At 33.9% G+C, this 26252-nt stretch overlaps 3 pseudogenes; 1 reads left to right on the top strand and 2 right to left on the bottom strand.

The window, feature by feature from the left end:
- Positions 1–12360: 12360 nt before the first annotated feature.
- On the bottom strand, positions 12361–12955 carry LOC107030969 (annotated as a pseudogene).
- A 5485-nt stretch (positions 12956–18440) lies between these two features.
- Positions 18441–23050, top strand: LOC107030335 (annotated as a pseudogene).
- Positions 23051–23467: 417 nt separating this feature from the next.
- Positions 23468–24064, bottom strand: LOC107030998 (annotated as a pseudogene).
- Between the last annotated feature and the right edge of the window lie 2188 nt (positions 24065–26252).

The raw sequence follows: 26252 nt of genomic DNA on the forward strand, positions 1-26252 counted from the left end.
TATATATATATATATATATATTCATGTGGATTGTTGCTTGGCATCATTTTTTTGAATCAAAATATAGAGTGCATTTTATATATAGAATCAATTATTCAAATGATGTGTGTGTTTAATACATATATGGTCATAGTTTATGTAGAAAGAAAAAAAATTAACTGGTAATGCCAGTGTGACTTTGACCATTACTTTATTCTTTAAAAAATAGATGTCCTTTTTTACCGTCAATCGGCTATGGATAAATTGGACCTTCACCAACAAGATGAAACAAAAGTACAGGTAATCAACCAACTGAACTATTAAGATTTATTCCCTCTTGTCCAAATTAAGTGAATTGTCAAAAGTTTTTTTATAGTTCAAAATAAGTGAAATTTTCAAAGTTCAAGATAATTGTTAGTAGGATTTTTGTTTCCATATCTATCCTTTCTTTTAATGATGTTATTAACTACTTTACCTCATTTAAGAGAATAATTTAAGAATATTAATTAAAAATGAGTCTTTAATGTTGTCCTTAAATATTTTTGTTTATGAGGAGAGTTATATCCTAATAATTCACTTAATATATAAACTAGAGGAAGTACAATTCATTTCCCCAACACATTTGTGAAAACATTGAATTAATTATATTCATAGAATGATACAATATAATTACTCTTTTAATTATTGCTCATTAAGGAATGTGACAGGTGTGTACCAATTAACACATGAAGGGAGTATAAAAGTTTTTGAATACTAAAAAAAACCTTATTACAGCCTTCCCATTTCACAAGGCCGTTTTAGGTTTTTGATTTTTTCTTTTTCCTTTGCTTTTGAATTTTATGTTTGTCGTGTTTGTCTGGGATTAGCAAGAGAACCAGTTTAGTCAAACCCCTAATATCTCAGGTATGTTCTCAAATTCGATCATGGCTTTCTGTTAATTGATATACTTGTCCTCAATTATTAAAAAATAATGTTTTTTTCCCTTAAAGTAGGTAAATATACCCATTTGTGTTAGAAGCCTTTTATTGTCTTCATTACTCCATATTAATTTCATGTTCTTCTCGATTGTATCAATGGTATTAGAGTCATCCATACCGAAATGTTACAACTGTAGGTTGCTATTTGTAAAGAGTTAATCTGCAATTGGTAAATGCGCTTATAGCATTGGCTTATAGAGATTTAGAAATAAATTTTGAGATAAATACTAGAATGTACACCTAAGATTTGAATGTCTACAACAAATTTGGAACCCCATTGGCCACTACACTAGTATCTTCCCTTATGTCAAGGGGATTCAACAATTTACACATAACTAGGAAGATTGGGTCTGCCATAATTGCACAGTATATTTTTTCAGTGAACGGGTCCAATTGACTACATTGCGAGAAACTAGTTCCGCCACTAAATAAAAGCACTAACTATCACTACCCATTCTAAATGTAATTGTCTCCTATAAATAGTAAGTTCTATTAAATATATAGTTGAGCTGATTGTTTCCTTCTAAAACTAGGGGTAAAGTAAATTCAAAACATAGCATTAATGAGAGGAAAACGATAAAGTGTTGTATAAATTCAAATGTTTAAGTGTTGTATAAATTCAAATGTTTATGTCAAGAATGTTGCACTATAAAAGCATTCTGCTGGTCAGATTGCCAATACTTGTAGTTCTTACATTTATTTTCATATGAAGTTTAGTTTTTATAAGCCAAAATAGTTTGCTTTATGATCTGGACTTTGGCATTTCTTTTCTTTTTTGTTTTTCTATGATTTCAAACTTTCATTGGTATCAACAGAGTTAGAGATTTCCAGCTAAATGTCAGCCAAGGGGGAGGTTGGGGAGAGTCTTGCACTTGTTGTAGATAATGAGAGTTCATCTACAATCAATGAAATAGGGCTTCAACTGTATCCAGTTTCTGAGTATGAATATGGTGAAGGTTTACCATATGCTCCTATGAATTGGCCAAATGTTGGTGATAAGTGGGGTTGGAGGACAGGTAAACGAGCTACAAACTCAGGCACCTTCAAAGATAGAAATTTGTATCTTCCGGAGCGTTGTCAGGCACCGAAAGATGGAAAGAAAAATGCCTTCCAAAGTAAGACTTCAGTTAAAAAATATCTCCAATCTGAGTATCCTGGTATGGAAATCGATCAATTATTTGCCTCATTCAGTTGATGATTCCTTCAAAGCAGTCGTCAAGCTCAAAAAGGTTAGCTCAAACAAGGCTCTTCGGTATATATCATGTAGAGATTTATTTAGTTGTTTGCATCAACTAAAAGAAACAGTTATAACCACATGGCTCACTGTGTATACTGAACTTCCAAATAAATTTAATATTTACAGAGTTATGTGTAAGGACCGACTCTAAATCACCTCTCTCTCCCCCTTGGCCTTTACATTTGTACCTTTGATCATGGATTTTGTTCCATCTCTAATCTTTACATAGAATTTTATTTGTTTCCTTTTCTGTCAAACGTGAATGTTATCATACTAGTTACAAGTACTTGCAGTTTACCAAACAAAATGTGAAAATTTGTATAATGTTGCTAGGAGTAAACTTTGTTATGTTCTCATGTTTAATGAGAGTATTTAATATTTCTAATACTCTTTGAGAAGTATATTGAATATCCATTACTTACTAAAGAGAACAATGGATGTAGATCATTATCCAATGACTCTACCTATAGGTAGTATATATATATTTTTGTTAATCTTTGAGATTGCTCATTTTACATTAGAAATTATTAGGGAAGTCATTGATATCCATTTTTGGTCGTCGAATTGTGTATTATAGTAATCAAAATATATAAAAGTGTAAACACAATTGTGTTGTTCGTACTGGAATTATTTGGAATGGTTGTGGATAATTAGGCCAAGTGTAGATTTAAGTTAACATTTGGAGTTTGAACGCTCGAATTGGTATTTCGACGACACCATTAGATTTAATTTTGAGTCCTACGTGAAGTCTTGTTTGAATTTTCACAGGTTCCGGGGCAAATTAAGTGATTTTGAGTAAAAGTTATTTTATTGCTACTTAAACACATACTGGGTCAAGGAGACTTCGTATATGTGTCCCGACGTTCATTTAGTCTGGAACGTTAAGTTTGGTTGGGTAGCATATCTAGTTTGTGTATGTGCTAATTTTTAATGAATCTTGAGGGTTCATTAGGTGATTTTGTTGAGTCTTGGTGATTGATGATACGTTGTATATGATGCACGTTAAGTATTCTTTGCATCATGATGCTGTTGGTCGCAGTCGCATTGGTATGTGGTCTTGTGCTTCACGATCGCATGGAGGATGTTGCAATCGCAATAGCATCTTGAGCATCGTGATCATGAGGCCTTGTGTCGTGATCGCACGGTCAACTAATGAGTTGACCAGCATTACTCATCGCAATTGAGAGGTATGTGGTCGCAATCACGAAGGGTAAAAGTGACCTGGATAGATTTTTTCGAAATAATCGGCATTCATCCTCATTTCTCCATTTTTGTACTTTGGAAGATTGGTAGAGGATATTTTAAAGGGACTTTTCGAGTTCTTCAATTGGGTAACGAGTTTTAACTCCCCATCTTTATTACCCACTACTTACTTCAAGATTTTATTACCCCATCATTAGAGGCTATTTGAGTACGAATTTTGAAGTCAAACTTTGTGAACTTTCACAAGAATTCATATTTTTAGGAAAATGGAGATTTAAGCTTGGTTTCCTTTTCATTACAAATATCTAGTCAGTCCACACTGATTTCTATCATTTTATATTTGATATAAATTTTGTCCATGATTACACTATCTGTGCACGTAGTCAGGGACAGAGCTTAATTGAAAAAATACACCATATAGATAGGGAAAATGATTTTTTTGCATATCTGTAAGTTGTTGAATCTGCTTGGCATAAAACTTTTTCTTTGAATCCCCAATTGTTTTCCTTTATTGAGGATGGAAGACTTACATGATATTGATTTTGACTCAGATGGAAGAGAGGACTACATCTGCAGGGACAAAAATGCAGCCTTTACTGTCTGATTCTTCCTTCAGAGCCATTACTTGTAAGGCTGGTAACCGAATCTGTAGCAGTTTAGCAACAGAAAATCTTTTTACGAAGACTAGATTCTGTGATCTCTATTGCAGTGAGTCTGGTTTTTGCAGAGACTGTTGTTGTATACTTTGCAGCAAGCTTATCAGTCTGGACTATGATGGGTACAATTACTTTGTTGTGAAGCAACAACTGGCCACATATGTGGACATGTTTCCCATCTAGAGTGTGATCTACAAGCTTACATGGCTGGGAGAGTCGGAGGAAGCATCAATTTGGATGCAGAGTATCTCTGTTGATACTGTGATTCAAGGATGGATTTGGTTCCACATGCTTTGAAGCTTTTAAGCATTTGCATATCCATTGCTTCTTATGCTGACATGGAGAAGATTTTGAATGTTGGCATTCGTATTTTGCATGGTTCACAAATAAGTATTGCAAAAGAATTGTTGCATCATATTGAATCAATCAATGCAAAGGTATAGCGCTAATTGATTGATGGTACTTTGTTTCCTATGATGCTTTTTTTTTTAAGTTTTAAGGTTTACAGTTACTAGAATGACCAATTTGATAATCATATCAGCTTATGAAAGGAGTCAGCATTCAAGATGCATTCAAACAGGAAAGTTGTGTGAATAGCACTGGTAACTTCTCTGTCTTGTCAGTGTCTTGTTTGTGTATATGTATTTGAGCAAGATATTTCAGTATGTGCGAATGTGGTTATCTTACTTTAAGTATTGTCTATTTCATGATACAAATATATACATCTATGTCTATTTCCGTACATTCCATTGTCCACAAATGACAAAAACACTTGTTGCAACTAAACTGCAATATGACAAGAAAATAAAATTGGAGAGCCTTGTAAAAAGTAAAAAAGAGGAAATGAATAGCTTACTTAAAAAGAGTTTGGAACTTTGGTGCAATCAGCCTAAAGAGAAAGAAATGGATCACTCATGGATCTCTTGTAGGGTGGTGTTTTGGTCAATTGCGTTAATAACATCTCCTAGCATAAAGAGTTCTTATGGGCTATTTCCCATGTTCCATCCAAAGGCCCATGACCTAATCCTACTTGGAAAAGGATTGGAATTATTCTCTTTATTTGGTTTCCAATTCTATTAGGAAAAGGATGGAATGGTAATCCTATTTGTAGTTGGTTTTGGCTTTGTAAGGAAAAACACAACTCTATAAATAGAGGATGGTCTTGAGAGAATAATTACTTGCTCATTGGTATTGTCTTTAAAATACATTAGAACATAAGAGAGGTTTTTAAGAGAGCTTTCAACAAGAGAAAAGAAAGAAAGAAAAGGGATCTTTTGCTGAAGTCTTTTTCTCCGACCAGCAACGTTCAGATCGTGTTTCCTGATTAACTAACCGTTGGATCGGGCTGAAATTTGGATTGAGTGTTCCTGACATCTTGGTGGTTGATTTTAACGATGGAGATCAGATTCGAAGGTCAGCAAGATCCTGTTTTAGGTCCCGAACAGAAGCTGAGTTTGGGTGATGTTTCTTTCTATTTATCGTTTGTTGGGGTAGCTATTGTTTGTTCTCTTTTGGCACTTATTGTGTATTCATTAGATGAATATTTGTAACCCTCTTATTGTTATAGTGAAGTAATTTCGATCTTGTCGATTCCGTGGTGTTTACCTTCGGTTTGAAGGGTTTTTCCACGTTAAACTTGGTGTTCTTTATTGTTAGATTTTTGGTTTCATCTTTTCGTCACAACAATTGTATCATAGCTAAGGTTATCTATATGGAGGGTAATATGATCAAGATGGTATGTCTAAACGGAAGAAACTACAACATATGGAAAAGCAAGATGAAAGATCTATTGTTCGTGAAGAAGATGCATCTTCCGGTTTTTACTGCTCATAAACCCGAGAATGTGACCGATGAAAATTGCGAATTTGAGAACCAACAAGTATGTGGATATATAAGACAATGGGTTGAAGATAATGTTCTCAACCATATTGTGAATGAGACACATGCTAGAACATTGTGGGAAAAGTTGGAGACGTTTTACGCTTCAAAAACTTTGAATAACAAGTTGTTCTTGTTAAAGCAATTGATGACCTTTAAATACAAGGAGGGAAGTCCTATTCTTGATCATATAAATGATTTTCAGGGTATTCTTGATAAGCTATCAGGAATGGGTGTTAATTTTGATGATGAAATACAAGGACTTTGACTTCTTAATACTCTACCAGATTCTTGGGAAACTCTTCGTGTTTCATTAACAAATTCTGCCACTGGTGGAAAGGTGACTATGGAATATGCAAAGAGTGGTGTGTTGAATGAAGAGGTCAGAAGAAAATTTCAAGACACATCTTCGCATCCAGATGTTCTATATACAGAAGATCCAGGGAGACATAAGACAAGAGATCCCAGGAGTAGAGGTAAAGTAGAAGCAAGTAAAAATTCAAGAATCCAAATATTATATGTTATCATTGTGGAAAGAAAGGACATATTAAAAGATTTTGTAAACAATTGAAGCAAGATCTTAAAGAAGGGAAGAAGGAAGAAAACAATGAAAATAATGTTGTTGTTGTTGTCCAAGATGACCTTCTCTTCGCTTGTGATAAAGACGTCATCAATTTTGTATCTCAAGATACAAGTTGGATAGTAGATTCTTGAGCTACATCACATGTCACACCAAGAAAAGACTTCTTTTCATCTTATACTTCTGTTAACTCTGAGGTGTTACAGATGGGTAATGCTGGTGAGGTTAAGGTGTTTGGTGTTGGCACTGTTTGTTTGAAAACCAATGCCGGTTCAATGTTGGTCCTTCAGAATGTCAAGCATGCTCCAGGCATTCCCTTAAATTTGATCTCTGTAGGACAACTAGATGATGATGGCTATAATAATGACTTGTGCAATGGACAATGGAAGCTCACCAAAGGCTCACTGATTTTAGCTCGAGGAAGAAAACATTCAAATTTATACGTGACACAAGGATCGATTCTTGGTGACTCTATAAATTTGGTGGAGAGCGAGACTTTATCAGAATTGTGTCACAAGAGGTTTAGTCATATGAGCGAGAGGGGAATCACCTGTTTGGCTAAGAAGAATTTGCTTGCTGGTATGACACAAACAAAAGTGAAAAGATGTGTTCATTGCTTAGCAGAGAAACAGAAAAGAGTTTCTTTTCACAGTCATCCTCCTTCAAGAAAGTCTGAGCTATTGGAGCTAGTACACTCAGATTTGTGTGGTCCTTTCAAAGTGAAGTCAAAAGGTGGTGCACTTTACTTTGCTACTTTCATTGATGATCATTCTCGCAAGATTTGGTATATCCTTTAAAATCCAAAGGTCAAGTGCTTGATGTGTTTAAACAGTTTCAAGTCATATCTGAGAGACAAACGGGAAAGAAATTAAAATGTATTCGCACTGATAATGGTGGTGAGTATATTGGTCCCTTTGATAACTACTGCAAATCGCAAGGGATACGTCATCAGAAGACTCCTCCAAAGACTCCACAATTAAATGGTTTGGCAGAGAGGATGAACAAAACTTTAGTTGAGAGAGCTAGATGTGTGCTTTCAGAGGCTAAACTTCCAAATTCTTTTTGGGCTGAAGCACATAACACTGTTGCTTATGTTATCAATTTGTCTCATGTTGTTGCTTTGGATGGTGATGTTCCAAACAGAGTTTGTTTTGATAAGGATGTTTCTTATGATATCTTGAAAGTGTTTGGGTGTAAAGCTTGTGTACATGTTCCAAAAGATGAGAGGTCAAAATTGGATGTTAAAACTAAGCAATGTATCTTCATTGGTTATGGTCAAGATGAGTTTGGATATCGGTTTTATGATCCAATTGATAAGAAACTCATTAGAAGTCGTGATGTTGTGTTCTTTGAAGATCAAACTATTGAAGATATTGACAAGACTGAGAAACTAGATTCTCATACTAATGAGAGCTTAGTTGATGTTGATCCAATTCCTATTATTGATACATCTTCTGCACATGAGGGAACCCACGGTAATGATCAAGATAATGATGAGAGTGTAGAACACATAATTGTTCCTACTGATGATGTTGTGGTTGATAATCAACCAACTCATTTTGGAATGACCGCTTCGGATGCTCCAGAAACCTCTTGTAAAAGATCTACTAGAGAAAAGCGAAGCTCAACACGTTATTTTGCTAATGAGTATATCCTCTTGACTGACATGGGAGAACCTGAAGGTTATGATGATGTCATGCTAAATACTCATAGAGATAGGTGGGTAGAAGCCATGGAAGACGAGATGAAGTCACTTCACGAGAATGGCACATATGAGCTAGTGGAGTTACCGAAAGGTAAGAAAGCTTTAACAAATAAATGGATATTTAGATTAAAGCAAGATCAACATACATTTGCACCTAGATACAAGTCTAGGTTAGTTGTCAAAGGTTTTGGTCAAACAAAGGGGATTGACTTTGATGAAATTTTCTCTCCTGTTGTGAAAATGTCCTCCGTTTGTACGGTTCCAGCCTTAGCCGCAAGTCTAGATTTAGAGGTTGAGCAGATGGATGTCAAGACTGCCTTTCTTCATGGTGATTTAGAAGGGGAGATCTACATGGAGCAACCTGAAGGTTTTGTAGTTAATGGGAAACAAAACCATGTTTGCAAATTGAGAAAGAATTTGTATGGCTTGAAACAAGCTCCAAGGAAGTGGTACTTAAATGTTTGAATCTGTCATTGAAAATCAGGGATACAAGAAAACTTCTTCAGATCATTGTGTATTCTTTCAGAAGTTCTCTGATGATGATTTTATTATCTTACTACTTTATGTGGATGATATGCTGATTGTTGGCAAAAATAAATCTAGAATTGCAGTCCTCAAGAAAGAGTTAAGCAATTCGTTTGCGATGAAGGACTTGGGTCCAGCAAAGAAGATCATAGGCATACAAATCTATCGAGATAGACACAAGAAGAAGTTATCTCTATCCCAAAAGGAGTATATTGAGAAAGTACTCAAGAGGTTCAACATGACAGAGAAAAAAGTGGTTAGTACACCTCTTGCTAAACACTTTAAGTTGAGTACGACTCAAAGTCCATCGACTAATGAAGAGAAGAATGAGATGTCGAGTATTCCATATTATTCCGTGGTTGGTGGTTTGATGTATGCTATGATTTGCACTAGACCAGATATTGCACATGCTGTTGGTACCGTTAGTAGATTTCTTTCCAATCCTGGAAAAGAACATTGGGGTGCAGTGAAATGGATACTACGATATTTGAAGGGTACGTCAGATATGGAGTTGTGCTTTGGTAGTGGCAAGTCTGAACTAGTATGCTACACGGACTTTGATTTGGGAGGAAATCTTGACAATTCAAAATCCACTTCTGGCTATTTGATCACTTTTGGAGGGGGAGCTATTTCTTGCCAATCAAGACTTCAGAAGTGCATAGCTCTATCTACCACAGAAGCCGAATATATTGCCATTACTGAAGGTGCCAAGGAATTGCGTTGGATGAAGGAGTTTATCAAAGATCTTGATTTTGAACAATCAAGATTTTTCTTATTTTGTGATAATCAAAGTGCTATTTATCTCACCAAGCACTCTACCTTTCATTCTAAGTCCAAGCATATTAGTAGAAAATATCATTGGATTAGAATGGCCCTAGAAGAGAAATTATTTTAGGTAAAGAAGATACACACTGATGACAATATGCTTACGAAAGTGGTGATCGTAGATAAGCATGAGTTTTGTAGAAGTGCTGCAGGCATGAAGCCTGCCAAGAGATCCTCCACTTGAAGTCCATTTGGCCCCTTGGCTGGAGGGGGAGTTTGTTGGGATATTGCCCATGTTCCATCCAAAGGCCCATGGACTAATCCTACTTGGAAAAAGATTGGAATTATTCTCTTTATTTGGTTTCCAATTCTATTTGGAAAAGGATTAGAATTGTAATCCTATTTGTAGTTGGTTTTGGCTTTGTATGGAAAAACTCAACTCTATAAATAGAGGATGGTATTGAGATAATAATTAATTGCTCATTGGTATTGTCTTTGAAATACATTAGAACATAAGAGAGGTTTTTGAGAGAGCTTTCAACAAGAGAAAAGAGAGAAAGAAAAGGGTTCTTTTGCTGCAGTCTTTTTCTCCGACCAACAACATTCAGATTGTTTTTCCCGAGTAACTAACCGTTGGATCGGGCTGAAATTTGGACTGAGTGTTCCTGACATCTTGGTGGTTGATTGGAACGGTGGAGATTGGATTCGAAGGTCAGAAAAATCCTGTTTTAGGTCCCGAACAGAAGCTGGGTTTGGGTGGTGTTTCTTTCTATTTATCTTTTGTTGGTGTAGCTATTGTTTGTTCTCTTTTGGCACTTGTTGTGTAGACATTAGAAGTATACTTGTAACCCTCTTATTGGTATAGTTAAGCAATTTGGATCTTGTCAATCCCGTGGTGTTTACCTTCGGTTTGAAGGGTTTTTCCACGTTAAACTTGGTGTTCTTTATTGTTAGATTTTCGATTTCATCTTTTCGTCACAACAAGTTCTGCCTAGCCTGTAAGGCATAGAATTGAATTTCACATCCATGATTGGTCTCACCACATTAGTATAATTATTTTCGAATGTTAGTCAAGTTATAATTGGCCGACCGTTGATTTCTTCAAGTCGGCTACCCTAGAGTCTAGACAATTAGATAAAACAACATATTGTATAACGATAAAGAGATAAAAGACACAGTTGACAAAGAATTCTATGCTAGTTCGGATCACGTCTAATCCAGTCCCCTTGAGTTACAAGGGTTTCCTTAGAGCTTGAATGTTTATGATTAGACAGATCGCCTGTTCTAAAACTCCTTGACCAGAAAAATTCCAATTTACTTGTCGATCACATCCTCTACTCTTATAGTTTTCTTTTCACTAGTAAACTATTTTGAATATAGTGATAAAAGAGTGACTATGCTTTTGGTCAAGAGAAATTGCGCTATCAAAGTAGTCGAAAGATAATCTTATTCATTCAGTACCCAAACTTTATATACTACAGATAAAAACAACCTACAGCTAAACTTAACCTACTACCTGAATTCCAAAACAATAGGAGAGTCTAAAACAGTATTAGTTAGTGTAACTAATAAATACAGTAACTAATGCTTAATACTTCTGTGATGATGATTTGTTTTTGTATTGCTTGCAGCTTCTTTACCGTTACTTGGACAGAATTGAATTGATATCAATTCGCTGATCTTCAACTAATTTCTGATCTGGAATGTCACTGAAATTGATCTTAGAAGAAGAGAAGTTGAGCAATCTTCTTTTCTGATTTTCAGTGTTTTGCTCTTAATGTAACCCAAGGTATTTTCTCGCTGATATTAAAATTTGTCCGATTGTCCTGTTCTTTCTTCTGGTTAGCGTGTGCTCTTTTTCCTTCATTCAAATCTATCGTAGACAAGTCATTCTTCCTTGATTCATGCCTTTTTTTCACAAATTTTGGATGTCTCATTTTTTTGGCGCAAATTATTTAAGATTAGTGTCATCATTAAAATATAAGTTAATGAAGCTAACAGTACGTGTTATTTGTTCTCTGCCTTTAGCAATACTACTTAGATTTATCGGAGCCTAGCTGTTAGTCTGATATATCTAGATAGATATTGTCGCTATTGTGGTTGTGATTATTCTTCTTGGTCTTGATGTGCAATCATATTTTCTAATGATAGAACATGTCTATATGTTGTGTCTTTCGTATTTCTGGAAATCTGGTTTAGTACTCAATTTGCTATTATTAACCAATCTTGTGGCAATTCATACCCTACTCTATTTCTATTGTCATGTAAGGTTCTTTTAATGCTTCAAATTTTGGACAATGGTTTTCATGAAGTTAATTTCTTGATTTTTCAGCTCACTCTGGTACCTCGCAAGATCAAAATCTCAGTCAGAAGCAAAAGACACTGGATGATTTCAATATCCCTGAAAACTTTGATCGCAAAGTTACCCTATGCTTATTATTTGAAGGTAACAAGTAGTAAGTGAGAAGAGCAAGTTATTCCGGACACCATTGTCATAAAAATGATTTGGTATATTGCTACTGGTACATTTATTCATTATGAGAATATGCTCAAACAAAAAGAGCCCAAGTTTGTTCATTATTTGGCTATATACCTTGTTGTTTAAGTAAACATACACATGTTGTTACAATTGGCAAGGAATTGTTGTTTTGCATATGTACTATTTCCAACAACTTTGGACATGTGGTGTTTAAAGTTAATCTCGACAAAGTGTAACCTTATACAATGTTTGAAGTTTTTTGTGGCTAAAGTTCAGGTATATCGTATATATGGTTGAAGTATTTTTGTTTGAGAAAGCATATTCTCTGATGTACTAGTAATTTGTTTCATTGATTCATAAAATGTGAAAATGTTAACTATTGTACAACAACAAGTTCAGCGTCTCTCCAAATACCTCTAGATCCATTATCAAACTCTCCACGGCCTTGGTCATCCTTGGGCACCATCACATCAGCTCTCCATCCACAAATACCACCGCGGCCAGCTCTGGCATAGTCGAAGCAGTCAATCTTTACCTCCAATATGTATCCACATTCAATTCATGCTCATTCTCACCGTCTGCATTTCCCTTTCTCACAACAATCTTCCTTACCCCTGCAGGATGAATCTCTACTGCCAGTGTTCTCACTTGTCCATCCCCAGCTCATCTAGTTCAATTTTTTCCATGAAACGGAAGAATCCTTCCTTCTCTTCCACCGCCACATCTGCATTAGAACGGAACGACAATTCCAGAAAGTAGTTAAATATGAGAGGAAGTCTCTGGAGTTTCTTCATTGCGGAATCATGAATGTGTTGTTGTCGTTCTGAAAAATTAGAATGAATTCTACCAATTGTTAGGGGTTGAATTGAAACGATAAGAAGATGAAGAAGACAAATGTTGAAAAGTTTCAAAATTCTAATAGCGCAATTTGGGATTCGATTAACCCCTGAAAGAAAGATTGATAGTTGCATTAGATTTTTTGTCTGCAAAACACATTACGCATATAATATATTAATATTAGTTAGTAGAGCATCTTGTATTTATCACGAATTGAACTGATCTAATCATTAATTAGATATTAACTTAGGATAAAAATAAATAATTACCAAATTTTTTTAAGAACTAAGTATTTGAAATGACAGATAATTAATGGATTAGATGTAAGTACTTGACTTAAACTAAAAAATCCATTACATTTCTTGGATTCTTTATAGATTCTTTTCAAAAAAAAAAACCGAATCGATTTCTCTTTTATTGTTTTCGCAAATAAGCAAATCAATCGAGAACGAGGAAATTTCCTATTTAAATTGAGACTATATTTGTATTAATTCATATCAAATACTGCCAATTTTCAAAGAATGTAGCATTTTTAGTATTATAATTTAGAAGGAAGGAAAAAAACTGACGAAAACCTTCATTTGGTTGGAATAACACGATTTTTTAATTTTTTTTTTGATGTGCATAATTGGTTTTATCATTCTTTTTGACACCACTTCAGTTCGTTAGGTGACTTTTTCGTTTCTCTGATCTTTTTAAAATAGGTGACTTTTTCGTTTCTCTGATCTTTTTAAAAATTTTTGATGTAGTGTTGTTGCTTCATTTGTGATTCTATCTATTTTATATGAGCATGGGTATATCTTGTAACGAAAATATATTTGTGAAGTTATTATAATTTTTGTTGCCTCTCATTACGCATATGAATTTATCACTATACTCTTCTTTTATTTTTCCTTTTTTTATTAGGTATCTAAATAGATCAAACTTCAATGTTTTTCTGTGTGAATACTCCAGTAGGCCAAATTCATCTCAATTTAGCATGTTCAAGAAGTAAAATCTAAATCCCAGAGACACACTTATACTATATTAAGGTCCTATTATCCCCCTGACTTGATTTTATAAATAGTTTTCTACACCTTTACGGCCTACGTGGCACCAACTTGAAAAAAATGTCAGCACACGTTGGACAGACAAGATATTGTCATGTACGCCAATAAAGGGAAACCCTTCATGATGCTATGGAGAAAGTATTTCGCTAGCAGAAAGACTCTAGCATTGATATTGGTAAGTTGTGCGTCGCCATGACAGGAATCAATCATGTTAGAATGAGAAAGATTTTGATAATTATCAAATACTGGAACAGATGAAAGAAACAGGTTGTGTGACGTGTTTCTTATAGACCGAATCCGACTTGGATAAGGAGAATGTCAAACTCGCAAACTAGAAGATATAAAGATGTGGAAGTATTGCTTTTTCGACAGGCAACCAGTACAGAAAGTTTCCTTTTAAAAAAGGAGTTTGCAACCAAGTTGAAAAAAGAATTAGCGATCAATAATGTTTTATTATTTAAATAAGGAATGTTTTGTGGAAATACATAAGAAACGTTTTGTGGAAGGTTTTTATTATTTAATTAAGGAAAGTTTTGTGGAAGTATATTACCTAATATTAGTTGACTTCTACAAAGTCTTCATGCAACAGAGTTAAAGTTGAAGAAGGAGTTGAAGATGCCGCAAGACGAGTTCCGCACAATGTAGGAGACCTACGCGTGAGCTTCTAAGTTTCAAGAGAAAATTAAGCAGAGCATAAGTAGGATTTCTGGTTGAAATAGGTTTTGGATTCAAGTTCAAATCTATAAATAGAACGATAGTTTCGCTGGAGAAACTATGCACCTACATAGAGAGAAGATCAAAACACGATCAAGAGTTTTGAGAAAGTTTTGTTATATATCTTGAGTGTTGCAATTTTTGAGGAAAAAGTTGTAAGATTATAATTAAGAGTTTTGATTACAATCGAGTGAGTGTGTAGGATTCGTCTAAGAAGTTTGAGAAACTTGACAGACGGTAAAAGACTTAAACATGTGGTTTTTTTTGTCTTGGGTAACTAAGAATTAGAGTTTATAATTTCTTAGCTAGGAATTAGAGTTTATAATTCCTCTAGAAATTAGAGTTATAATTCCTTAGGTTACATAGGTTTGCAATCTTCTATTGAGACTTGGAGTTGAATAAAGTGAAGTTAAATCCTACGGAGGTGTAGGTCGTGGTTTTTACACTTATGAGTTAGGGTTTTTCCTTGATAAAATATTATGTTATTATGTTGTTTGCTTCAAAAGATGTAACTGTTGTAATCTGCATAGGAACATATAAAATATGCTTGTTCCTTAGGCGAATTTGAGGGTCAGAATTCAAATTCTAACAAAGCAGGAAGGTATCTCAACATTCAATCGCTTGATTAAGCAAGTTGACTCTCTTAAAAGTGGAGTCAACTCCTCCAACAATAAGCTTGTTGTTACAGTTAAGATATTCTTTTTGATTATGACAAAGGAGGAGAAAACAATTACATCCCTCTCCGTGAGACAGGGAGAGCTAAGACAGGGGGAGCTGCATACATCAACAACATCTAACCTTATGGAAGTATAATTAAACTCTCTCAGTATAATTGACTATCCATATAACTATTAAAATTGTGATCAAACTTGTCATTATCAAAAAGGTGGAGATTGTTAACTCCATATGGTTAGTTGATTTTGAAAATAGACTAATAATGTGTATCTCAATTTTCGTAGGTCACAAATCTAAAAAGGGAAGTCATCAGCACAGACGACTTCAAGAAGGAAAAAAATATTTCATTAAAATACAGATATGCATTGGAAAGGAAAGCCTCAAATCTAAGGGACAAAAAAAGGAAAGAAATATATGATTGGAATATATGGTCAATCAGCACATAGAGGAAAGAAGCAAGAATCTCACACTCTTGGCAGCAATCACAATTAACTCATCAGGAAATGGGAAGAACCACAATTCAAGACACAAGTTAAGAAGACTGCTGATCACACAAGGACAAGATCAAATCAACACAAGAAAAGCAGAAGAAGCGATGAAAAGCGAAGAGCCATAAATCAAGCCACAAGATAAGAAATCTGATGATCACACAAGGACAAGATTAAATCAGCACAAGGAAAGCAGAAGAAGCGATATACTACAGATAAACTAAATCGTCTCAATCAAGGACTCGCTAAAGTAATCTTTGATTGAGATAAAATCCCATGGGTTTTTTCCTTACAAAGAGCAGAGGTTATCATCTATTTATATCGACCTAGATGTATAGTGTGAAGCACGCAACTTTTCTTGATCTTAGCAAAAAGGTTTCTATTGACTTTCATACAAATCTTTAAACACTTGAGTGATAAAATTGGAAATAAAAGAGAAAAGTAAAACATCTGAGTGCAGGTATACAAGTTAAGACGGTGTCAAGGTAGAAATCTGATTTGCATATGAGACATATTAAAAGTTGAATCATTGGTGTAACAAAGAATATCTCTTCAACGCTCTTAAGGAAAACCCTTGAAACCCGAGGGGACTGACTAGGAACCACATTAGTGATCCGAATCAGGTTAAAATTTTGTGTGTCAACTATTTACTGCAACTTTGTGTTACTGTTTATTTTCTTACAAACTTGCAGGTGAGTTAACTATCGACTACTGATAGCTGACTAAGTGAATTTTTAATTCACCCCCACCTCTCTTGAATATCACTTAGTATTGTATAAGTGTGTCTATGAGAGTTCAGGCATATTGTGCATTTTCCCTAAGTTATATGGTTATAGTTTTTATTTTGAAGAGAGGATTTTGTATAGTTTATTTAAATGGAACGTACAGTAGCATATAATATTATGTTGCTCTTTTTCTTTCTTTCTTATTCTATATTTTTGTTTGAGGTATCGAATATATATTTTTTAAAAATTGTTTATATGCGAGTGCATACTATATATATACAATCAACTATTGAAATGATATGTATGTTTAATAAATATATGGTGATAGTTTATGTAGATAGAAAAAAAAATAACTGGTAATGCTAGTGTGACTTTGACCATTACTTTATTTTTAAAAAAATAGATGTCCTTTTTTACCGTCAATCGGCTATCGATAAATTGGATCTTCACCAACAAGATGAAACAAAAGTCCAGGTAATCAACCAACTGAACTATTAATATTTATTCTCTCTAGTCCAAATTATGTGAATTGTCAAAAGTTTTTTTATAGTTCAAAATAAGTGAAATTTTCAAAGTTCAAGATAATTGTCAGTAGGATTTTTGTTTCCATATCTATCATTTCTTATAATGATGTCATTAACTACTTTACCTCTGTTAAGAGAATAATTTAAGAATATTAATTAAAATATGAGTGTTTAATGTTGTCCTTAAATATTTCTGTTTAAGAAGAGAGTTATATCCTAACAATTCACTTAATATATAAACTAGAGGAAGTACAATTCATTCCCCCATCACATTTGTGAAAACATTGAATTAATAATATTCAAAGAATGATACAATATAATTAATCTTTTAATTATTGCTCGTTAAGAAAAATGTGACAGGTGTGTACCAATTCACACATGAAGGGAGTATAAATGTTTTTGAATACTAAAAAGACCTTATTACAGCCTTCCCATTTCACAAGGCCGTTTTAGGGTTTTGATTTTTTCTTTTTCCTTTGCTTTTGAATTTTATGTTTGTCGTGTTTGTCTGGGATTAGCAAGAGAACCAGTTTATATAGTCAAACCCCTAATCTCTCAGGTATGTTCTCAAATTCGATCAGGGCTTTCTGTTAGTTGATATACTTGTCCTCAATTATTAAAAAATAATGTTTTTTTCCCCTTCAAGTAGGTAAATATACTCATTTGTGTTAGAAGCATTTTATTGTCTTCATTACTCCATATTAATTTCATGTTCTTCTCGATTGTATCAATGGTATTAGAGTCATCCATACCGTAATGCATCAAGTGCAGATTACTATTTGTAAACAGTTAATCTGGAGTGGGTAGATGCACTTATAGCATTGGCTTATAGAGATTCAGAAATAAATTTTGAGATGAATATTAGAATGTACACCTAAGATTTGAATGTCAAAAACAAATTTGGAACCCCATTGGCCACTACACTAGTATCTTCCCTTATGTCTAGGAGATTCAACAATTTACACATAACTAGGAAGATTGGGTCTGCCATAATTGCACAGTATATTTTTTCAGTGAACGGGTCTAATTGACTACATTGCGAGAAACTAGTTCCGCCACTAAATAAAAGCGCTAACTATCACTACCCATTCTAAATGGAATTGTGTCCTATAAATAGTAAGTTTAATTAAATATATAGTTGAGCTGATTGTTTTCTTCTAAAACTAGGGGTAAAGTAAATTCAAAACATAGCATTAATGAGAGGAAACCGATAAAGCGTTGTATAAATTCAAATGTTTATGTCAAGAATGCTGCACTATACAAGCATTCTGCTGGTCAGATTGCCAATACTTGTAGTTCTTACATTTATTTTCATATGAAGTTTACTTTTTATAGCCAAAAACAGTTTGCTTTCTGATCTGGACTTTGACATTTCTTTTCTTTTTTGTTTTTTAATTATTTCAGACTTTCATTGGTATCAACAGAGTTAGAGATTTCCAGCTAAATATCAGCCAAGGAGGAGGTCGGGGAGAGTCTTGCACTTGTTGTAGATAATGAGAGTTCATCTACAGTCAATGAAACAGAGCTTCAATTGTATCCAGTTTTTGAGTGTGAATATGGTGAAGGTTTACCATATGCTCCTATGAATTGGCCAAATGTTGGTGATAAGTGGAGTTGGAGGACAGGTAGAAGAGCTACAAACTCAGGCACCTTCAAAGATAGATATTTGTATCTTCCGGAGCGTTGTCAGGCACCGAAAGATGGAAAGAAAAATGCCTTCCGAAGTAAGACTTCAGTTAAAAAATATCTCCAATCTGAGTATCCTGGTGTGGATATCGATCAATTCTTTGCCTCATTCAGTTGGATGATTCCTTCAAAGCAGTCGTCAAGCTCAAAATGTTAGATTCAACAAGGCTCTTCGGTATATATCATGTAGAGATTTATTTAGTTGTTTGCATCAACTAAAAGAAATAGTTATAACCACATGACTCATTGTGTATACTGAACTTCCAAATAAATTTAATATTTACCGAGTTATGTGTAGGGACCGACTATAAATACCTCTCTCTCCCCCTTGGCATTTACATTTGTATCTTTGACCATGGAGTTTTTTCCATCTCTAATCTTTACGTAGAATTTTATTTGTTTCCTTTTCTGTCAAACGTGAATGTTGTCATACTAGTTACAAGTACTTGCAGTTTACCAAACAAAATGTGAAAATTTGTATAATGTTTCTAGGAGTAAAATTTGTTATGTTCTCATATTTAATGAGAGTATTTAATATTTCTAATACTCTTTGAGAAGTATATTGAATATCCAATACTTACTAAAGAGAACAATGGATGTAGATCATTATCCAATGACTCTACCTACAGGTAGTATACATATTTTTTTGTTAGGCTTTGAAGTTGCTCATTTTAATTTAGAAATTATTAGGGAAGTCATTGATATCCATTTTTGGTCGTCGAATTGTGTATTATAGGAATCAAAATATATAAAAGTGTAAACACAATTGTGTTGTTCGTACTGAAATTATTTGGAATGGTTGTGGATAATTAGGCCAAGTGTAGACTTAAGTCAACATTTGGAGTTTGAACGCTCGAATTGGTATTTCAACGACACCATTAGATTTAATTTTGAGTCCTACATGAAGTCTTGTTTGAATTTTCAGAGGTTCCGGGGGAAATTAAGTGATTTTGAGTAAAATTTATTTTATTGCTACTTAAACAGATACTGGGTCAAGGAGACTTCGTATATGTGTCCCGACGTTCATTTAGTTTGGAACGTTAAGATTTAATTGGGTAGCATATCTAGGTGTATGTGCTAATTTTTAATGAATCCTGAGGGTTCATTAGGTGATTTTGTTGAGTCTTGGTATTTGATGATATGTTGTATATGATGCACTTTAAGTATTCTTTGCATCATGATGCTCTTGGTCGCAGTCGCATTGGTATGTGGTCTTGTGCTTCACGATCGCATGGAGGATGTGGCAATCGCAATAGCATCTTGAGGATCGTGATCGTGAGGCCTTGTGTCGTGATCGCATGGTCAACTAATGATTTGACCAGCATTACTAATTGCAATTGAGAGGTATGGGGTCGCAATCGCGAAGGGTAAAAGTGACCTGGATAGATTTTTTTAAAAAAAATCTGCATTCATCATCATTTCTCCATTTTTGTACTTTGGAAGCTTGGTAGAGGCTATTTTAAAGGGACTTTTCGAGATTCTTCAATTGGGTAATGAGTTTTAACTCCCCATCTTTATTACCCACTACTTACTTCATTATTTTATTACCCCATCAATAGAGGCTATTTGAGTCCTAATTTTGAAGTCAAACTTTGTGAACTTTCTCAAGAATTCATATTTTTAGGAAAATGGAGATTTAAGCTTGGTTTCCTATTCATTACAAATATCTAGTCAGTCCACACTGATTTCTATCTTTTTATATTTGAAGTGAATTTTGTCCATGATTACACAGTCTGTGTACGTAGTCAGGGACGGAGCTTAATTGAAAAATTACACCATATAGATAGGGAAAATGATTTTTTTAGCATATCTGTAACTTGTTGAATCTGCTTGGCATAAAACTTTTTTTTTTGAATCCCCAATTGTTTTCCTTTATTCAGGATGGAAGACTTACATGATATTAATTTTGACTCAGATATGGAAGAGAGGAATACATCTGAAGGGACAAAAATGCAGCCTTTACTGTCTGATTCTTCCTTTAGAGCCATTACTTGTAAGGCTGGTAACCGAATCTGTAGCAGTTTAGCAGCAGAAAATCCTTTTACAGAGACCAGATTCTGTGATCTCTGTTGCAGTTAGTCTGGTTTTTGCAGAGACTGTTGTTGTATACTTTGCAGCAAGCTTATCAGTCTGGACTATGATGGGTACAGTTACATTCGCTGTGAAGCAACAATAGTTTCTGGCCACATATGTGACATGCTTCCCATCTAGAGTGTGCTCTACAAGCTTACATGGCTGGGAGAGTCGGAGGAAGCATCAATTTGGATGCAGAGTATCTCTGTCGATACTGTGATTCAAGGATGGATTTGGTTCGACATGCTTCGAAGCTTCTAAATATTTGCTCATTCATTGCTTCTTATGCTGACATCGAGCAGATTTTGAATGTTGGCATTCGTATTTTGCATGGCTCACAAAAAAGTATTGCAAAAGAATTCTTGCATCGTATTGAATCAATCAATGCAAAGGTATAGCGCTAATTGATTAATGGTACTTTGTTTCCTATGATGCTCTTCTTTTTTTTCAGTTTTGAGGTTTACAGTTACTAGAATGACCAATTTGATAATCATATCAGCTTATGAAAGGAGTTAGCATTCAAGATGCATTCAAGCAGGAAAGTTGTGTGAATAGCACTGGTAACTTCTTTGTCTTGTTTGTATATATGTATTTCAGCAAGATATTTCAGTATGTGCAAATGTGTTTATCTTAATTTAAGTATTGTCTATTTCATGATACAAATATATACATCTATGTCTATCTCCGTACTTCCCATTGTCCACAAATGCCAAAAACACTAGTTGCAACTAAACTGCAATATGACAAGAAAATAAAATTGGAGAGCCTTGTAAAAAGTACAAAAGAGGAAATGAATAGCTTACTTAAAAAGAGTTTGGTACTTTGGTGTAATAATCCTAAAGAGAAAGGAATGGATCACTCATGGATCTCTTGTAGGGTGGTGTTTTGGTCAATTGCGTTAATAACATCTCCTGGCATAGATAGTTCTGCCTAGCCCGTAACGCATAAAATTGAATTTCACATCCATGATTTGTCTCACCACATTAGTATAATTATTTCGAATGTTAGTCAACTTATGATTGGCCGACTGTTGATTTCTTCAAGTCGGCTACCCTAGAGTTTAGACGATTAGATAATACATCATATTGTATAATGATAAAGAGATAAGAGACACAGTTGACAAAGAATTTTATGCTAGTTCGGATCACGTCTAATCCAGTCCCCTTGGTTACAAGGGTTTCCTTAGAGCTTGAATGTTTATGATTAGACAGATGGCCTGTTCTGAACTCCTTGACCAGAAAAAATCCAATTTACTTGTCGATCACATTCTCTACTCTTATAGTTTTCTTTTCACTAGTAAACTATTTTGAATACAGTACCCAAACTTTATATACTACAAATAAAAACAACCTACAGCTAAACTTAACCTACTGTCTGAATTCCAAAACAATAGGGGACTCTAAAACAGTATTAGTTAGTGTAACTAATAATTACAGTAACTAATGCTTAATACTTCTGTGATGATGATCTGCTTTTATATTGTTTGCTTCTTCTTTACCGTTGCTTGGACAGAATTGAATCGATATCAATTCGCTGATCTTCAACTAATTTCTGATCTGGAATGTGACTGAAATTGATCTTAGAAGAAGAGAAGTTGAGCAATCTTTTTTTCTGATTTTCAGTGTTTTGCTCTTAATGTAACCCAAGGGATTTTCTCACTGATATTAAAATTTGTCCGACTGTCCTGTTCTTTCTTGTGGTTAGCGTGTGCTCTTTTTCCTTCATTCAAATCTATCGTAGACAAGTCATTCTTACTTGATTCATGCCTTCTTTTCACAGATTTTGGATGTCTAATTTTTTAGGCGCAGATCATTTAGGATTAGTGTCATCATTAAAATATAAGTTAATGAAGCTAACAGTACGTGTTATTTTTTCTCTGCCTTTAGCAATACTACTCAGATTTATCGGAGCCTATCTGTTAGTCTGATATATCCAGATAGATATTGTCGCTATTGTGGTTGTGATTCTTCTTGTTGGTCTTGATGTGCAATCATATTTTCTAATGATAGAATATGTCTATATGTTGTGTCTTTCGTATTTTTTGGAAGTCTGGTTTAGTACTCAATTTGCTATTATTAACGAATCTTGTGGCAGTTCATACCCTACTCTATTTCTAATGTCATGTAGGGTTCTTTTAATCCTTCAAATTTTGGACAATGGTTTTGATGAAGTTGATTTCTTGATTTTTCAGCTAACTCTGGTACCTCGCAAGATCAATATCTCAGTCAGAAGCAAAAGACACTGGATGATTTCAATATTCCTGAAAACTTTCATCGCAAAGTTACCCTATGCTAATTAATTGAAGGTAACAAGTAGTAAGTGAGAAGATCAAGTTATTCCGGACACCATTGTCATAAAAATGATTTGGTATATTGCTACTGGTACATTTATACATTATGAGAACATGCTCAAACAGAAAGAGCCCAAGTTTGTTCATTATTTGGTTGTATACGTTGTTGTTTAAGTAAACATACATATGTTTGTTACAATTGGAAAGGAATTGTTGTTTTGCATATGTACTATTTCCAACAACTTTGGACATGTGTTCAAAGTTAGTCTCGACAAAGTGTAACTTTATACAATGTTTGAAGTTTTTTGTGGCTAAAGTTCAGGTCTATCGTATATATGGTTGAAGTATTTTTGTTTGAGAAAGTATATACTCTGATGTACTAGTAGCTTGTTTAATTGATTCATAAAATTTGAAAATGTTAACTATTGTACAACAACAAGTTCAGCGTCTCTGCAAACACCTCTAGATCCATTATCAAACTCTCCACGGCCATGGTCATCCTTGGGCACCATCACTATCAGCTCTCCATCCACAAATACCACCGCGGCCAGCTCCGGCATAGTCGAAGCAGTCAATATGTACCTCCAATATGTATCTATATTCAATTCATGCTCATCCTCACCGTCTGCATTTCCCTTTCTCACAACAATCTTCCTTACCCTTGCAGGACGAATCTCTACTGCCAGTGTTCTCACTTGCCCATCTCCAGCTCCTTCTAGTTCGATTTTTGCCATGAAACGGAAGATTTCTTCCTTTTCTTCCACCGCCACATCTGCATTAGAACGGAAAGACAATTCCAGAAAGTAGTTAAATATGAGAGGAACTCTCCGGAGTTTCTTCATTGAGGAATCATGAATGTGTTATTGCCGTTCTGAAAAAATAGAATGAATTCTACCAATTGTTGGGGGTTGAATTGAAACGATAAGAAGATAAAGAAGACAAATGTTGAAAAGGTTCAATATTCTAATAGCGCAACTTGGGATTCGATTAACCCCTGAAAGAAAGACTGATAATTGCATTAGATTTTTTGTCTGCAAAACACATTACGCATATACTAAATTAATATTAGTTAGTAGATCATCTTGTATTTATCTCGAATTGAACTGATCTATCATTAATTAGATATTAACTTAGGATAAAAATAAATAATTACCAAAAAATTTTTATAACTAAGTATTTGAAATGACATATAATTATTGGAGTGATGTAAGTACTTGACTTAAATTAAAAAATCCATTACATTTCTTGGATTCTTTATAGAGTTTTTTCAAAATAAAAAACAAATAGATTTCTCGTTTATTGTTTTCGCAAATAAGCAAATCAATCGAGAACGAGGAAATTTCCTATTTTAATTGCAACAATATATTTGTATTAATTCATATCAAATACTGCCAATTTTCAAAGAATGTAGCATTTTTAGTATTATAATTTAGAAGGAAGGAAAAAAATTGACGAAAACCTTCATTTGGTTTGAATAACACTATTTTTTTTAATTTTTTTTTGATGTGCATAATTGGTTGTCATTCCTTTTGACACCACATCAGTTCGTTAGGTGACTTTTTCGTATCTCTGATATTTTAAAAAAATTTTGATGAAGTGTTGTTGCTTCATTTGTGATTCTATTTATTTTATATGACCATGGGTATATATTGTAACAAAAATATATTTGTGAAGTTATTATAATTTTTGTTGCCTCTCATTACGCATATGCTTTTATCACTATACTCTTATTTTATTTTTTCTTTTTTTATTAGGTATCTAAATAGATCAAAACTTCAATGTTCTTCTGTATGAATACTCCAGTAGGCCAAATTCATCTCAATTTAGCATGTTCAAGAAATAAAATCTAAATAATAGTAACCTGCAAAATTCCTTCGTGCTTACTTTCTCGATTCTTTTGTATATTGCTTTTTTTGTCTCTATGTTTTAGGGTTCTTGTAATCTAGTAAAAGACATTTTCTTGTAATCAAGTTCCCAACATAGTTTTTGGTGAATATAAAGTTAAAAGATAACAATAATTATTTACCTAAATTATAAGGTCATAAATATACGGGCTATCTTCTTACGGATCAATATTAGATTTAAGGAAAGAAATATGTATACATTACTATTAACATAAATTTTATTATTTTACCATATTGTATGTGGATCATTTTTTGTATTGTATGAAGTTTCTAACTCCCTAAATCACCCACAGAAGAATTTTCCTTGTGTTAGAGCGATATATATATATATTGATGTTATTAATATCTCTTCTCTTGTTTTTCGTTTTATTTTTATTCTGTTTAAATTTTCTCTTTTTCATTTATGTTCTATTAATCCCACATTAATTAGTACTCTCTCCGTTTCCAAAAGGATGTCCTAGTTTGACTTGAAACGGAGTTTAAGAGAAGAAAGAAAAGTTTTTAATCTTGTGGTTCTAAATTAAAGTTATGTCAAATGTACCAAAATGCTCTTTAATCACGTGGTATAAAACATGTCATGTGGAACGTTAAAGTTAAAGTTAAAGTGTTGCCAAAAAGCAAAATGGATCATTCTTTTTAAAACAAACTAAAAATAAAATAGGGACTTTCTTTTTTAAACGGAGGGAGTATTGTTTTATTTTATATCAATAAAATCCGAAAAGTGATACATCCACTCTCTTCCTTAACCATTTAGAAAATAAATGTTCATAATTTGTAAGAAATTAAATTATATGCTTACACTTAGTATAAATTATATGGAAAATGCATAAGTACCCCTTCAACCTTTGCCCGAAATTCCAGAGACACGCTTATACTATATTAAGGTCCTATTATCCCCCTGACTTGATTTTATAAATAATTTTCTACCTCTTTACGGCCTACGTAGCACCAAATTTAAAAAAATGTCAACACACGTTGTACCCACAAGATAGTGTCACATAGGCCGATAAAGGGAAACCCTTAATGATGTTGTGGAGAAGGTATTTCGCTTGCAGAAAGACTCTAGCATTGATATTGGTAAGTGGTCGTTGCCATGACTGGAATCAAGCATGTTAGAATGAGAAAGATTTTGATAATTGACAAATACTGGAACAGATGAAAGAAATAGGTTGTGTGACGTGTTTCTTATAGACCGAATCCGACTTGGATAAGGAGAACGTCAAGCTCGCAACTAGAAGATATAAAGCTGTGGAAGTATTGCTTTTTCGACAAACAACCAGTACAGAAAGTTTCCTTTTAAATA

The sequence above is a fragment of the Solanum pennellii genome, chromosome 9 (assembly GCF_001406875.1).
Source record: "Solanum pennellii chromosome 9, SPENNV200".
Lineage (NCBI taxonomy): Eukaryota > Viridiplantae > Streptophyta > Magnoliopsida > Solanales > Solanaceae > Solanum > Solanum pennellii.